At 39.9% G+C, this 16,399-nt stretch overlaps 1 protein-coding gene across 3 annotated transcripts in view; it reads right to left on the minus strand.

Moving 5' to 3' along the window:
- LOC144799564 (hydroperoxide isomerase ALOXE3-like) overlaps positions 1–16,399 on the minus strand; it is a 422,558-nt gene that overhangs the window by 74,774 nt on the left and 331,385 nt on the right. The gene's annotated exons all lie outside the window — the stretch shown is intronic.

Consider the following 16,399-nt stretch of genomic DNA (forward strand, 5'->3'; position numbering starts at 1 on the left):
TCCTACTTTGTACTTATTGGCTCTCATCACTTGTCTGGATCATTTACTGAAATTCTACTAGATGTTAAAAAATGATATGAATGTAGGAGTTTAAGAACTGCAATTTTAAAAAGTGATAAACTGAAGAAAGCCCATCACCGTAAAAAGGTGTGTATTTGGAATCAAATCATTGCCATGTGTACAATCGAGGACATTTGCATGACCAAGATTGACATTTAGGAAACAAGCTAGAAATTAATACATCCAAAAAAGAGAGCCTAGACATGGCCAGAGGTTTAGAACTACTGCCCAACAAGCAGGGGTTTGGGGGCTTACTACACATTAAACAAACATTTTCAAAAAATGTATTTCGTACCACTACAAAAGAAAAACAATGTATAAAAGACTGGAGATTTACCCCACTGTTAAAAATAAACAAAAGAGGGCTTTAAGGAGTTTTCCTACCATAAAAATGTATAAATGTAAAGGTTAATATTGGTAAATTGGCAAATAGCTTTGTAGAAAAATAAATATATATTATAGGGAACAAAATGTCCCCCCAATGTCCCCTGTCCTTTGGTCACATCGAAATTCTAAATCTGAGGGACATTCTAGAACACAGCTACACTGGCGTGTGAAAGCAGGGGATGTTGGTTACACGAACAGCAAGGTTTCAACAAATGCAGTAGGTACATGGCCTGTAACAGAGCAGCAACCATTAAACGTACACACTACCCATGGGTAAGACTCACCGCATTAACAAGTTCATCACATGTGGAAGTGATTGCGTTTAGGTTATATAGTGTCCATGCAGTTACATCTTTGACAAAAATACGATCTGCCCTGTGAAAAAGAATTGGAGCATCACAAGGCTATTAAAAAAATATCTTGATGTGGGCTACCCGGTGGCCAGGCACTGTGCCTGAGAACATAATCGGAATGCTAATTGGTTGTCATTATCTGGAACAAACAGGATCGTGAAAAGTGCAGAAGGAGGAGACCAAAAGAAGAGGCTCAGGCTTTTGGAATCAGAATATATTAATCTGCTTAGGAGCAAATCCCGGTAGGACTTAATGAGGAATTACAACTTGGTAACCGTATGTGGTAAACCGGATCTAAAACAGGAAAGCCCATTTCAAGTCCTGGTGCAATAGGATTGTCTCACTTGGCTGACAATCTTTAATTTTTCCTTAAAATTATGCATTTTTGATCTACAAGAATTGTGCTAGGACGATGTGGCCTCCTCCTATGGATTATAACACCTTTTGGATTACTCTCCCTCTCCCCATGATCCTAGGTCCAAGTAACAGTCTATTAGTTGAATTTAACATTAGGAGATTAACACCTTGTATGTTTCCAGCAGCAGCAAACTTTCATAGGGTGCTGTAGTGGAGATTATAGATTATGATTTCTAGGTGTGTGAATTTTTTCACGTTGGCTGAGCGCGATATGCAGTCTAGAAGCGCGTTTGGAACTTTGTTTTTTCATTAGGGTAAAAGAGCTGGCAACGTGATGTCAAGTCCTACCACTTGTTTAAAAGGTTTTCCTCCTCTCCTTTCCCTTAAATGAAGATTGACGAAATAGTTCTCTTTACTGCCATAGCAAGAAAGCAAAACGGATTTGTTTGCACATATTTTTGGGGGACATGCACTCACTATGGATGCAATCATTGTTACATCAAGACTATTTACTATGTACTTTATTTCCCATGCATACAATTGGGAGACCCCAATACTGCATACGGGGCATATATTCATTGTATTGAGAGCCACAGGGCACATTTTACATGCATTTCTTCTATCTTTATCTTCTATTAGTTTTTTTTTCTTCATCTATTGTGTATGAAATGACCAATTATGATGAAGTCAATACACATGTACATCTATAGTGCTCCAAATCGGTCACAAGGCATTGCTAAGTGATGGAGTTTGTGGCTTAGTAGAAATTTAAGATTATCGATAGTCAATATGCATATTTTGTTTAAATTCTTTATAAACGAAGTGATGGCTGCAATTGATATTGCTTTGTATGTGCTGCATTTTGTTTTCAATAAAAAGATTTAATATAAATTCTTTATAAAATGTTAGGAAATAGACTTAGTTAAATTTGAGGGTTATACGAAATACTAATAGTGTGCCACTGACAAATGTCCAAAGTGCTTGATGACTGCTGAGAGAGAGAGGGGGGGGGGAGGGACAGAGTGGGAAAAGGGGAGTAATAGCAATATTTTGAAAAGTTAAATAAAGGAGGAACATAGAATGAATTGCTGTAATAGCAATATTATGCATTTAAAAATAGCAATATTTGTTGTTTCGAGGAGTTATGACAACTTTTGGCCCAGGTGCCAATGCTTCTGCTGCAACATTCAAATCATTACCCTAAGGTAAGGTAACTGTACTTGTGACTGCCTGTTTAATTGTCAAATATAGCTAGTGGTGTGCCTAGAGCTTTCAAACCCAGTGCCACTGCACTTGTGGCACTATTGAAATCATGGCCTCAGTGCCTGCTAGATAACTGCCCTTCTGAATGCCTGTTTAGGAGTAAAATATAGCAATATTAGCTTTTGGTCCTTTGCTACTGCACTTGCTTCACCATTGAAATTAAAACCCTATTGTGTGCCAGATAACTGCACTTGTGACTGTCTTGTTTAGTAGAAACATTTTGCAATAATCTCGGTTTAGTGTGGTCCCTAGAACTTTTGGCCCGAGTGCCACAGCACCTGCTGCACTATTCAAAGTATGCCCCTTTTAACTGAAAGGTAACTGCAATGGTGACTGCCTGCTTAGTTGTAAAATATAGTAATCGGTTTAGTTGTGTGTCTAGAGTTGGTCCCAGTGCAACTGCAATATTGAAATCATAGCCCTAGTTTCCGCTAGAAAACTGCACTTAGGACTGCCTGTTAAGTATTCAAATTGAGCAATATTTGGCGTTTAGTGGAGTCATGATAACTTTTGGCCCTTGTGCCCCTGCATCATTTAAATCAAGCCCCCTTTTAACTGCAATTGTGACTGTAGGCATTATCAGATCAATTTTACTACTATGCAGGCAAAGTGCAAAGAAAGGTACGGAAGCATGAATAGGAAATGCCTCAAACTTTCAAAGGCAGAAGCATCTGCTTCACACAACAAAATAATAAAAAAGCAAGCATTCGCCATACTGTTCGAACTGGTCTGCCATTTCCCTGGAAGAGATCTTCTCTTTTGGTTCAACTATTCCTGAAGTGTGGACAGTGAAAGGGGCTTCAACAGTGTAAACAGCTTTAGTAGAAGATATGTATTGTAAATGTGTGCAGCCAGGGGTAGACAAACATCTGTAAAAAGTCCATGCTGTGCAGCCATAATGTAAGAAAATACGTTCCACCCACTAAAGCGGATTGGATGAGTACTGCGGCCTTGGGAACTGATAAGAGATGCCCCTTTTAAGATCTATTAAATACAATAGAAAACTAGAAAGGAGAAAAATTACGTTCCGTAAATTTGGAGAGCCTGGCCCCAAGCTTTATTTGGAATCATTGGTATTGGAATAACATCAAGACCCTTTCACAAAAAACCCATGTCCTCTCGTGTAGTGGCTACTTGCCAAATACAATTTTTCTCCTGAAAAAGGGAAAGTGAAGGAGGTCCCGGATACTGAGAAAGCTAGATCTGCCTTGAAATATCAAACTACAACATTCAAGCACATGCAACACAACAAACAATTTACGCCCTGAAGTGCCCATGTGGCAAATTAATTGGTCAACAGAGAGGAAACTTAAAACATGCAGCACAGAACACAAAAGCAATAACCAAACCAGAGTAAAAACTCTAGTGTAGACATGTACTGGCAGGAAGCAGGGCATAACATAGCCCAATTACGATTCACAAACAATTGGCACAAACTGAATTCTTTTTGATCACGAAATTGGAAACCATACAGTCCTCAGGGATGAACAACAGTTTAGAATACACATTTTTTTTTAAATGCACAAAAAATAATTTCAAACATACATGTCCTAATCATGATTCAAGGGTACTTCTATTTTTTGGATAGGAATGTCTTATGTTTGTTTTTACATTCAATGTGTTCATCCTACAACCACCTACTTGTGTCAATATATACTTGTGGTAGGCTTTAGATCTGTTTAAGAGTTACCATTCAGCATTGAAACATAAATGTGATGCACCTTTAAGAGGGAGGTATTGCAGGCGTATGAGGATGCAGTTCACTTAAGACACACATGCATTTGTTGATTGCATCAGAGAGAAGTCACTTCCTCCCACTAATGGTCTACTAACTATTCGGGAGACGCACTGCTGTCACTGAATGGAATGGGTAAGTGCGTACAAGGCAGGACATGGAAAAATTAGTTACACTACTGGTGAAATTGCAGGCACAGGTAGGTTTGCATGGTGAGTGGTATCTCTGGTGGAGGACTGGGTGATTTTAGAATATGAACTTCGGAGTCATGTTAAAAGTTGTGTTGTCGCTTAAGTGCTACAGGCCACATTGGTATCACTTCAGATTGTCGATGTTGCATTTTTGTTTTGTAAGATGCTGTCATGGGTTGACGTACAAGCACATACATACGATTAAACACTGAGAAGCATAGTTCAGAATCTAGACACAACTCACCAACCGCTAAGTAACACACCCTCACATGCACATTGTGATGGAGTATAGATTAAATGTCAGCTAAATTCAGCTCTTGCATATAGACATCTATAGTTCTTTTGATTTTTAGCACCGATGCCCCTGAAGGGTCCTCAACCCAAAATGCATTGGGCACGGATTAAACAATTGGATATTTCAAGCAATGGTGACCAATGATTGGAAGTCATTTATGAGATAACTATTGACTAAGAGTGGTCAATTAAAACAAGCATTTGCAATGAGTCTCGCATTAGGAAATTTTGAGCTATTAGTCTTGTAAATGACAATTTTTTATTTATGGGTTTGTTTTGAAAATAGCTAAATTAATAGCTTTGTCATTTACAATGCCAATAGTTATAACTTTTGCAAACGTGACACCTATAGCATTTGTAATGCAACATGTTTTGTATTTACGGGACTTAGATGTATTGATATTACAAATAACAATGGCTTTTAATTTGTTTAAATAATTAATACTTAAATAAAAGTGATTGTAATTTATAATGGCAATAGCTTAAACTTTTGTAAATAACTTGTGAAGATTAGGTTCAGTGTATTTTATTGTGACGAAAATCCAAGAACAGAAGTGAAATATTAACATCTTTTTGTGACATTTGTAATAAAGCTTGAAATATTGAGAGAACATATTTGAACCAGTTGTTGAATGGCTGCACAGATTGATGTTGCGGGGGTGGCGACGAGTGATGCGGGGGTGGCGCCGAGGGATGCTGGGGTGGCGCCGAGGGATGCTGGGGTGGCGCCGAGGGATGCTGGGGTGGCGCCGAGGGATGCTGGGGTGGCGCCGAGGGATGCTGGGGTGGCGCCGAGGGATGCTGGGGTGGCGCCGAGGGATGCTGGGGTGGCGCCGAGGGATGCTGGGGTGGTTCTGGCTACACAGGCCTTTACTGCCTCTATGTGCTCGAAATCCCCAGCCCCTTTCCCTATTTGTTTCCAGTTACCTTTGTCCTAATGCGACCAATGATGGTGAAGGTCGAACAGTCTGATAAGACAATGACTTTGAAAGCGTAGGCTGTGCCTGTATCTCTCCTGACTCCCATGGGTCCTGCTACAGGACTTGTGTTTTCATAAACATTAGGTATAACCCTATATTGTTTTTTGTTGACTCTAACGAGGAAAACAGTGGAGGGGCCATTCACGCATTTCATAAACATTACATTCCTTGGTCCAGCTATCTGAGCCCAGAGAAATGTCACGGGCAGATAGTATACATATTTACTAAACACCACGAGAATATTGCTTCAGTGACTACCGCATAATCAAACAACTGAACCGCTGAAGGTATTTTTGCACGTGTATGTATGTGTGTGTGTGTGTGTGGATACGTGCAGGCATGAGTGTGAATGCAAGCATATCTGTGCATATGTGAGCATGTTTTAGTGTGTGTGTGTAAGTATGTACGCGCATTTGTGTGCGCGTATGTATTTTGTGTGGTGGCGTGTGTGTGTAGGGGTTTATGTGTATTTGGTTGTTTGTGAATTTTTGTGTGCGTGGGTGTAATCTATGCTTATTTGTGTGGTTGCGTCTGTGCGCGTGGGTATATTTGCTAATGTACGTCTGTCTGTGTGCGTATTTATGTGGTTGTGCGGGTAGGTGTGTGTATGGAAGCTTATGAATGTGTGCGAATGTGTATTTGCGTAGCTGCGTCTGTGCGTGTGGATATATTTGCATGGGTACCAAGTGTATTGTTGTGGTTGCGCGTTTCTCAGAGTCGGTGTATTTATGTGGTTGTTTGTGTCTGTAAGGCGTCTGGTGTATTTGCTTGCCCAGATACGTGTATTTGAGTAGTGGAGTCTGTGTGTGTAACTGTGTATGTATATCTGGGTAGTTGCGTGTGCGTTTGTGTGGTTGGTTGTTTACGTGTGTGTGTGTATTTTTGCGTGGTGGATATGTATCTGAGATGTTGCACATGTGAGCATTTGTTCATGTGCATTCATGTGGCTGATTTGTTTGTACGTGTGTGTACACAGACGTAAGACAACTGTGGTGCACTGAAACCAAACAAAAGAGGGCATGTATTCATGAAAGGGCAAAGGCAGAAAGGCAAAGCCCCCAATTATCCCAGTCTTCCAGAGGTACAATCCTCGCAGGTTTAAATGCATTATGTTGTAGCTTATAGTGGGTATTTCAAGTAAATTCCAACTTCTATTGAATCGTCTGTTTCAGAACACACCCTTTCAGTCACTTGAGAAGCAGCGGGGGAGATAACGACAGTAGAGAGGGTGAGAAAGAACAAACAAGAGAAAAGGCGAGAGACCGGAGTAGACGCGACAATACGAAGAGAGAGCTAAAGAGAGGCAGGAAGGATAGAAGGGGAGGGGAAATGAAAGAGAAAGAAGGAGGATGAGAGGGAGAATACAGGGGGAAGTAGGAAAGAATAGTGTGGAGAGAGAAAGAAACAGTGTGACATAGCGAGAGAAAACGATCGGGGTGAGAGAAAGAAGAAATGAAGGGGTGAGGGACAGATTTGGAAAAGTCAGTCCTAAGAAGTCAGCCTTAGGGTTCTGGCAGGAGTGAATTAGGGGGGAGGAGAAGTGAGGCTGAGCGCGCGCTTAGGAAGCTTCACGCTTGAATGCCCGAGGCCGAGCGCATGCTGGGGAAGCTCCAGATGCCTGTGGGAGGGAGGCTGATGGCTTTGATGTGGACACGCATTCCGCACGAGTGCACCACATGACCTGGACGCAATCCGCGATGGTTTCAGAGCTTGGTTTGCCCTCTATACTCTCGTCTATTTATCCCTCACGGGATAGAATAGTCGAGACCTAAAAATTGTCTGACTAAATATGGACAAATTAGGAAAACTGGAGCAAGGTTTTATTTTATTTGGCAAATAAACATGGTGAAAATAAACAATCAAATTTCCAAAGCTAAGTACGGCCAGAGTTGGCCCACTCCCGACACATTGTTTCATTATTTGCATTAGAACACACATGAAAGACATGCACAAGGATTGGAGAGCGGGTAACTGAGATGGAACAAAGGGTAATGGCAGCAGAGAAAGATTCTTCCGAAAACTGTGAGAAAATTAAATTACAGGAAGCAGAACTGGTGGATATCAAATGGAAGCTCGAGGAATTCGAAAATAGGCAACGCCGCAATAATCTTCGAATTCTGGGAATTCCAGAGAAAGTTGAGGGAGAGAACATACGAGCTTTCATTATTAAACTTCTTAGTGAAGCAATGCCTGAACTACAGAGTTGGAATTGGGAAGCTGAAATCCAAAGGGTACATCGTTTCCCTTTTAATCTTCCACCGAAACCAGGACCATATCCAAGAGCCGTTCTAGTGTACTTTGGTAATTTTTTACTAAGGCAGGCGATAGCAGATAAAGCAAGACCAGACCGGAAGATAGCTTGTAATGGTTTTTCTTTCTTTGTGAGACCTGATTTTTGCCATGCAACCGTCGAAAGACGATGGAGGTTGCGAATGCTTATTAAATCATTTCAAGAGAAAGGTGCTCAGGCCTATTTGAACAACCCGGCAACTCTCAAGGTTGTCCACCATGGTCAGACTAAGTTTTTTCAGTCAGAGATAAAGGCAAAAGCATATTTAGATGAGATGTCGTAGAATATAACTCATCTGGACTATAACACTCGAACAATTGATAGGGAGAATGTCTCCATCTTCATGCTCTGACATTATCTTTTGATGGGCGAATTAAAGACGCTTCTCTTTGGGGAGATAGTATATAAAGTAGGAAATGTTTAAATCTAAGGATGTATGATATAGACTGTATATAAGGGTTTTTCCTTTTCTTTGTTTTTTGAGAAATAATATGATATAATATGATATACTTCAATGTGATGTAGAATCCTCGTAAGAATACTTAGTTTTATTTCTTTTCTTTATGTTACACTGGTAGCTCAGTAGAAGTGCAGCAACTTCATCACACAGACTCTGGGTGAGTCTGAAAGCCTCAGCAAGAAGGGAGGAAGCGGAGAAGGGGTGGGTAAGAGGGAGGGACGACGCGGAGGGAGAGGGGAAGGGAAGGGGAAAATGGAAAAAAGGGGGAAAAAATCAGGCATAATAGCAGGAACAGAGTTAATTTTGGAAAACATAAAGCAGGGTGTGTATATGAAGTATGATTTGAGCAATACTAATCGACAAAGCTACCATATCAATAATGGGTAAACTTAATATACAAACCTGGAATATAGGAGGATTACTGACTGGAGATAAAAGAGTACGACTTGAAGAATTATTAAAACTATACCCCGTAGACATTTTATGTCTACAGGAAACCCATATTCCATGGAACAAAAGAGCATTATTAAGACTGAGGGGATACCATCTGATAGTAGCTTCAACTCAAACGACAAATATAAGGGGGGTTGCAATATTGGCCAAGAGTTGTTATGGACAAGGAATACGCTGCGCATCAGATCCATATGGAAGATGGGCAATTGCCAAGTTAGCTAACGGTATTACGATATGCACTGTTTATGGATCCAACCAGGATGATCCTATAACTTTTGAAAAATTGGAAACCGAATTAGCCATTTGGCAAGGGCCATTCATTTTTTGCGGTGATCTGAACATTTCCTTAATACCATCCTTGCCGTCGCAGGTAACTGGATTAAAATATAGTGGTCGGAAACCAAAGGTTTATCAGGCTATTAGTAATTTAATTTGTAGCCTAGGGCTGACTGATATTTGGATGCAAAATAACCCAACAGACTCTGGCTACACGTATTACTCACATCCCCATCAAAAATATGTACGGATAGATTACATTTTTACATCAAAAGATTTAACTCCCTCTTCGCAAATAAAGAAACTTCCGAAAACATTATCGGATCATAATCCCTTAGTATTATCAATTAATTACCAAACTAATTATAGTCAAAAAACTACATGGTCCTTCGATAGGAAATTACTATGCAACCAAGAATATATTGATTTTATTAAAGCTTGGACTGAAGAATTTTTTAGCATGAATCGATTTAGTGCTTCAAGGAATACTGTTTGGGATACTTATAAAGCCGCTCTAAGGGGAGAAACTATTAAGTACCAAACTAAAATTAGAAATGGGGAAAAACAAGAATTTGGAGTGAAAATAACTGCTCTAGCTAAAGCTGAAGAAGAGCATATCAGTAAAATCAGGCTAAGACAAGATATAAGTCAGGTGATGATGCAGATAGCTATACTAAAGTCAGAATTAAACTCTAAACTCAGTCAGAAGGCTGCTGAGACATATCAATCACATAGGAAACAAGTGTATGAAAGCGGAGAGAAAGTGGGCAGACAGCTGGCACTTAGTACGCGCCAGAAAATCACAAAAAGGGACATAGCTACTGTAATAGAAAACGGACAGACATTTACTCATCCAGCTGGAATCAATTCCCAGTTTCAAGGGTATTACCAGAAATTATACACAGAGGATATTAATAAATCAGATAAAGAAATAGAAGCTTTTTTAAATAATTTTCTTAGTAACTCCGAGGCTATAGAAACATTGGACACTGATTCAAGGGAGGACCTTGAAAAAGAAATAACAATTGCAGAAGTAAGGACCGCATTATCATTGTTAGCCTCTGGCAAAGCAGCAGGCCCAGATAAAATACCGATTGAGCTATTTAAGATACTTAGCAATCAGCTATTACCGATCCTACATGATTTATTTCTTGGAATACAATACAATGGTGTACCTCCAACTTCCTGGGAGGAAGCTAATATAATTGTCTTTCCAAAAAAGGGAAAATCCCCAGAGCTCCTTACATCATATCGCCCTATATCCCTTATTAATTCGGACTCTAAATTATACGCAAAAGTCTTAGCACTCAGGCTCAGTGGGGTCATAGAACAGCTCGCTTCCCCATGGTAACATGGTTTTATCCCTGGAAAGGGAACCACTGAACACATCCGCAGGGCAATTGCTTTATTTGACGTCATGACAGCTAAGGGGGAGCGAATGTCTATGATTTTACTGGATGCTGAGAAAGCTTTCGATCGTGTTACCTGGAAATTTCTATGGGAAGTTATGGCACGCAATAATTTTGGCCCCAAATTTATTAACTCAATAAAATCAATGTATCACCGCCCCAAAGCGAAAGTCCTCGCGGCCGGATTATTCTCTGAATCTATTGATATAACAAGAGGTACTAGACAGGGTTGTCCATGCTCACCCCTGTTATTTGCTTTATATATCAACCCTCTTATTCTGAAATTATTAGAGAGCACTATTATTAAACCGATTGTTAGTTATCAGCTTGAAACGAAAGTACTGGCATATGCTGACGATATTGCGATAGTCACATCTGATCCTACAGAAGCTATTCAGGAAATAGAGGCAATTACGTCGGAATTTGGGACTTACTCTGGGTATTCTCTTAACAAAGGAAAGACGATTATAATAAGCACACCCGACACAGTTTGCATTGATCCTCGAAGAGCTGAAAAAGCTACTTATTTGGGTATTGAACTTTGTGCAAACACTAAAATAATATCACAAATTAACTTTGATCCATTACTGAAAAAAATTGAGAACGACTTTAAAAGGATCAATAGCCTTCATCTGTCTATAATAGGGAGAGTTAATTATGTTAAAATGAACACGTTACCCAGATGTCTCTATTTATTTAGAGCAATACCGTTAGCTATTAAAAAGGAGGTTTTAGCAGCGATTAACTCACTTATATCTAAGTTTGTGTGGCAGAATGGAAAAATAAGGAGGTCTATTGAATTACTGTCTCTGCCTACCGAGAAAGGGGGTCTTACTATACCTAATATGGAACTATATTATTGGGCAGCACAACTAAAACAATTTATGCCATTACTTAGAGGCTGCAGTGAACAGAATTTGGAGGGGCGTGTCGAAATACCGTCAATATATGAACTTATAGTTGGGCGGGAAGCAAATAGCTTGTTACTCCGAAAAACTGAGACAAGAAACTATAAAGCTTTTAAAGGGGAAATTATGATCAATGTTTGGAAAATTTGGAGCCAAATTGCTAAATATAGTAAAGTTGAGAAAATTAATCGCTATACACCACTTCTCTATACTAATTTTATTCAAGTACGGGATTCAAACGTCTTTTTGAAACATTGGGCAAAGATAGGAATTAAGACAATTGGTGATTTTTTAATAAAAGACTATGACACAACTTTTTTAGATTTAAAAATTAAATATAATTTACCGAATGGGGATTTTTTGAAGTTCGCACAAATATTTGCCACACTAAAAGCCAAGGAATCACTAATCTGCCTAGATAAGTATGAAATTATGGATGTAATTTTTAGGAAAAATATTAGAATTGGAACTTTATATAATACTCTTCTAAGTATGAAGAAAGATGATCTTGATAAAACGGAAAAAAAGTGGTCTTTAAAATTGAATAACCCAAATGTGGATTTAGACCAGGTGTTAAATATGAGTCAAAAGTTATTGATGGCAAGTAATCTTAAGGCACAATTGTACAAAACTATTTTTGACCTTTACTTTACTCCTGCTAAACTATTCACATGGGGTAAACGAGACAATGATTTATGCCCAAGGTGTACTCAAGGACCGGCAACTCTTACTCATATGATGTATACTTGTCCTAGCTTGACATTATTGAAAACTATGATAAAATCCTTTTGGGAGGAAATTTTTGGACACATAATTCCAGTATCGGAAACCCTATTTCTTTTTGGTTACGACCTTACCTTAAAACTAGAAAAAGCTGAAGAAAGATTAGTTTTTATTGGCATGGCTGTTTTCAGGATAATCCTATCTGCGAGATGGAAAGACGCAGAGCCTCCAAGTTTTCAGATGTGGTTAGCACGCCTTTTGGCAGCGTATAGATATGAATCTGCAATATTTAAAACAAGAGGGATACGATCCAAATTGCGAGGAGATGCGCTTTGGTGCCCAATAACTGATTGGAAAAATAGCTTCGTCCCTGGTGGTATTGGGTGATTATTGACCATATTTATAATTGATTTAGAGTGTGTTTATATTATTGTATAATGTATAATTATCTTAAATTGTATTTATTTATGTTGATTACAAACCCTGCAATTCATTTATTTATAACATTGCATTATTTGAGTGAAATTTGAATTGATGTACTGTTGTAATGATGTCCTACTTATTATGCCTGAATAAAAATAAAATAAAAAAAAAAAAAAAAGAACACACATGAAATACTGCTTACGTGTTTTAGGTCACCCCTGGAAACTTTGACCCATTTGGCTACAGAGTGGTCAGGGGTTTCCCCCCCACCCACAGGGTGGCACTGGGCATTAATGCAACACTCATTATTCTTCAGAGAACACTTTATGGATCAGGGGGGAGAAAAGACTGGACTTGCAGTCTGAGCAGACCTCCTGCGAGTTAAAGACAACATGCTTCCTTAGGCCATTTTCCTGTGTTACTAGCTGACCGGTTCAAACCCAACACACCCTGAATCCACTTGCTGGCCTCCAAAAGAGTACTGACCCAAACCTCCCCCCACCATATTTAATTTAGTGGCTTTAAGGACTGTATGAGTTAGGTTTTGGATTTACATAGTGCAAACCTACATACTTTGCAGTAACAAATTCTTACATCTTAATAATAGGGATAAGTTCCCAGAATGCCTAAAAAAAAAAAAAAAATAGATAAAAAGGGACTTGGATATCTATAATTTCCAATTTTGTGTTTCTAGGAGCTATTGATTTTTAAAAGTTTGAAGCTACTGCAGGTCTGGGAAAATGATAGCAAGCTTTGTGGTGCCATGCTCTGGTACAGTTACAAGTCTTACCCTACTAAAGATTTGCAGGTATAAACAATTTACTAAATTATAAGATGAATCTCTTTACTGGGAACTACCAAGGGCCTTTGCCTAGCCTTGCTCCATCGTCCACTGACTACAAAAGTTAAGGACGAAGATCTAAAGGATAAACCACCAGCTTGTATCCATCTGCACTTAATCACCAAATGACCTCAGTGCCTACATGCTGTGGCCTGCACCCGACAGGTATATACTGACTGGAAAACAGTTTATTTTTTTGCAAATTTATTAGTTATCTACTTTTAAATTAAATTATTTATCAACTGTGATGATATTTTGGCATATGCACCATATGCATTTTTCTGATTAACTCTTTGATACATATGCCAAGCTGCCAACAGTAAACCAGTGATTCATGAAAGAAAACGGCTGACCCAATACGAATAGTGTTGCATCTGGTTTTGTCATAGACTCTTCCTTTAGTTACACATTCCCTACTGCTCAGCCAGGAGAAGTGCTGGAGTGCTTGGTGATGTAGTGGAATGCGGAATGCGGAATGCTTGGTGATGGCATGGAATGCCTGGGTGTCTCTTGCAGTGTCAGTTGGAGCATACAGGCTGAGCAGCAGCAGGTCGTCTGCTCCTGGTTGGGCTGTCTTCTATATACTTACCTATTTACCTGAAACTTACCATCTTGATAACTTGTAACTAAGTCTTAATAAACCATCTTCTATACTCACTGAAGATCATTTGAAGAACGAACTGACATGTTGAGGAAGTTAGTGTATCTGAACCCGCTGCAGAAACTGGAATGAAGGAACCTGAAGCTTGAAGGAAAAGGAATACCCTGGTTAGCCACACCAGTGTCCATCACCTAGACAGCCTGCACAGTCTGGGACGTTTGACCTTCTTGTCCATTCTATGGACTTTATGAACTGATGCCAGCAAATCTGTTTGCCTGTGTGCCCCAATGCGCTGAAACCGATTTAGAGAAGTTGTGGAAGCAATAGGAGTTGCTGCAAGTAAACAAGAAACCTTCGTACTGACTGCTTTGAAGTTGGGCGAGTCAGCAAGAGCAACCAGCAGCATTTATTTTTAAAGAAATGGGCAGTGTTTCTTAGACCTTATCTGGCAGCATGGGAGTTTGTTTTGCCTTGTATTCACCTCAGAAATTGAATTAGGCATCTGCAGCGTTTATTTGATATCATTCATGTGATTCAAAGTCATCGAAGTGGGTGTGAACTTTCATTGTGTTGTGATTTGGACCGGCAGTTTGTTGAGGGATATCGACAATACTATGTGGTCATTGACAGGACTGGGCCAGTTAAACACTAAAGTGTCTGTGCTGTCTGAGATCTAAAATCCTTCGACCTATCAAGCCTTTGATTTAATGGTGGGTGTTTTTTTTTTGGTTTTTTTTTTTTTAAGTCTGCGCTCGAGCTTTGAAGACCAGTCAACTTACTCACTGTTGGTTCATGGCTCATTAGAGTAACTGCTAGATCAGGAGGGCACGAGCCACTGCATCGGTCTTCGCTTGGAGGTTTCATAGTGGTTAGGTGCTGTAAATAAGTTACCTCTTCAGTGTTTATTTCTCTAGAATGTTTGTACGCATTCTGGGTTCTCTACTGAGTGTTCTGTAAGTGCCAGTTGGAGACTTGGTCAGCTGGCGTGGAGACCTTGTTTGCTGTGCTCTGCAAATAAAGTTTACTACTTGAATGATTCTCTATCACAAGGTCGCGTACCCAAATCCTTCAAAGAGGCTACCGTGAACTCTCTCTTGAAGAAACCGGGAGCTAATCCCCAGATATTATCCAATTACCAACCCATTTCCCTGCTCCTGTATCTAGCTAAGATGCTGGAAGGCCATGTGGCAAAGTGCCTGTCCAATTTTTTGGAACAGACTCATTTTCTTGATTCACATCAAGCAGGCTTTCGTCCCACTCATTCTACTGAGACAGTCATTACCGCAGTAATGGGCGCCCTACGAGAGAAAGCTGATACGGGTATTCCTCAGGCCCTAGTGCTGCTGGATTTATCCGCAGCTTTGGATACGGTCGACAATGGTATCCTGGTGGACCATGTCAAGGAAGAAGGCAATCAGGGACCAGCCTTATATTGGATATGTTCTTTTTGGAGGATCGATTCCAGGTAGTTCGCCTGGCTCAGCTTAGGTCTAAGCAAAGAATCACGTGTGGGGTGCCACAGGGTTCTTCGCTCTCCCCACATTTATTCAACCTGTACCTCCTCCCGCTAATTATGTCATTAAAGGAAATAAAAATGGTTACTTTCAACTATGCTGATGATCTACAGCTGATCTTCGCCATTGATAACTCACCTCACTCAGTCTCGGTTTTCCAGTCAACCATGCGATTTATTAGTCACTGAATAGATAGAAATCATTTAAAACTAAACCCAGGAAAGACTGAATTAATTTTGACAGGTGGTAGCCCGAAATTCTGGGGCCCTCACTAATGGGAAGGATTACTAGGCTCCCCTCCTATTCCTTCTTCATCTGCCAAGAGTCTTGGAGTTATAATCTCCAATGACAGGTCTAAAAATATGCATATGGGTTTTGTCATTTCTTCTTTTGCTTACCAGCTGCGAAAAATCAAAAAGATAAGTATGATGCTGAGCCAAGCAGCATTAATACAGGTTGTAATGGCTGCAGTCTTGTCGTGTCTAGATTATTCGAACGCAATTTACCTTGGTTTACCAGTTGGTCTTATGAAACGGCTGCAGATACTCCAAAACCAGACAGCGAGATTGATCTACCTGCAACCTAGGTGGCATCATGCCTCTCCCTGCTGAGGGAATTGCACTGGCTCCCCATGACTCAATGCTGTGCATTTAAGATCGGCTGCCTGATATTCAAGTCACTGCACGGTCAGGGTCCCAGTTTCATAGACCGTCTCATTTCCAGGTATTCTCCCCTACGGAACCTTTGCTCGTCCCATCTGCAGCTATTGTCAACACCTACCTTTAAATTAGTGACAAGGAGGAGCCAGGTTTAAAACCCTGGCCCCTAAGTTATGGAATTCTATCCCTCTGGAAATTAGGTCCAGTACGGATCTTTTGAAA

This window comes from Lissotriton helveticus, chromosome 12 (genome assembly GCF_964261635.1).
Source record: "Lissotriton helveticus chromosome 12, aLisHel1.1, whole genome shotgun sequence".
Classification (NCBI taxonomy): Eukaryota; Metazoa; Chordata; class Amphibia; order Caudata; family Salamandridae; genus Lissotriton; species Lissotriton helveticus.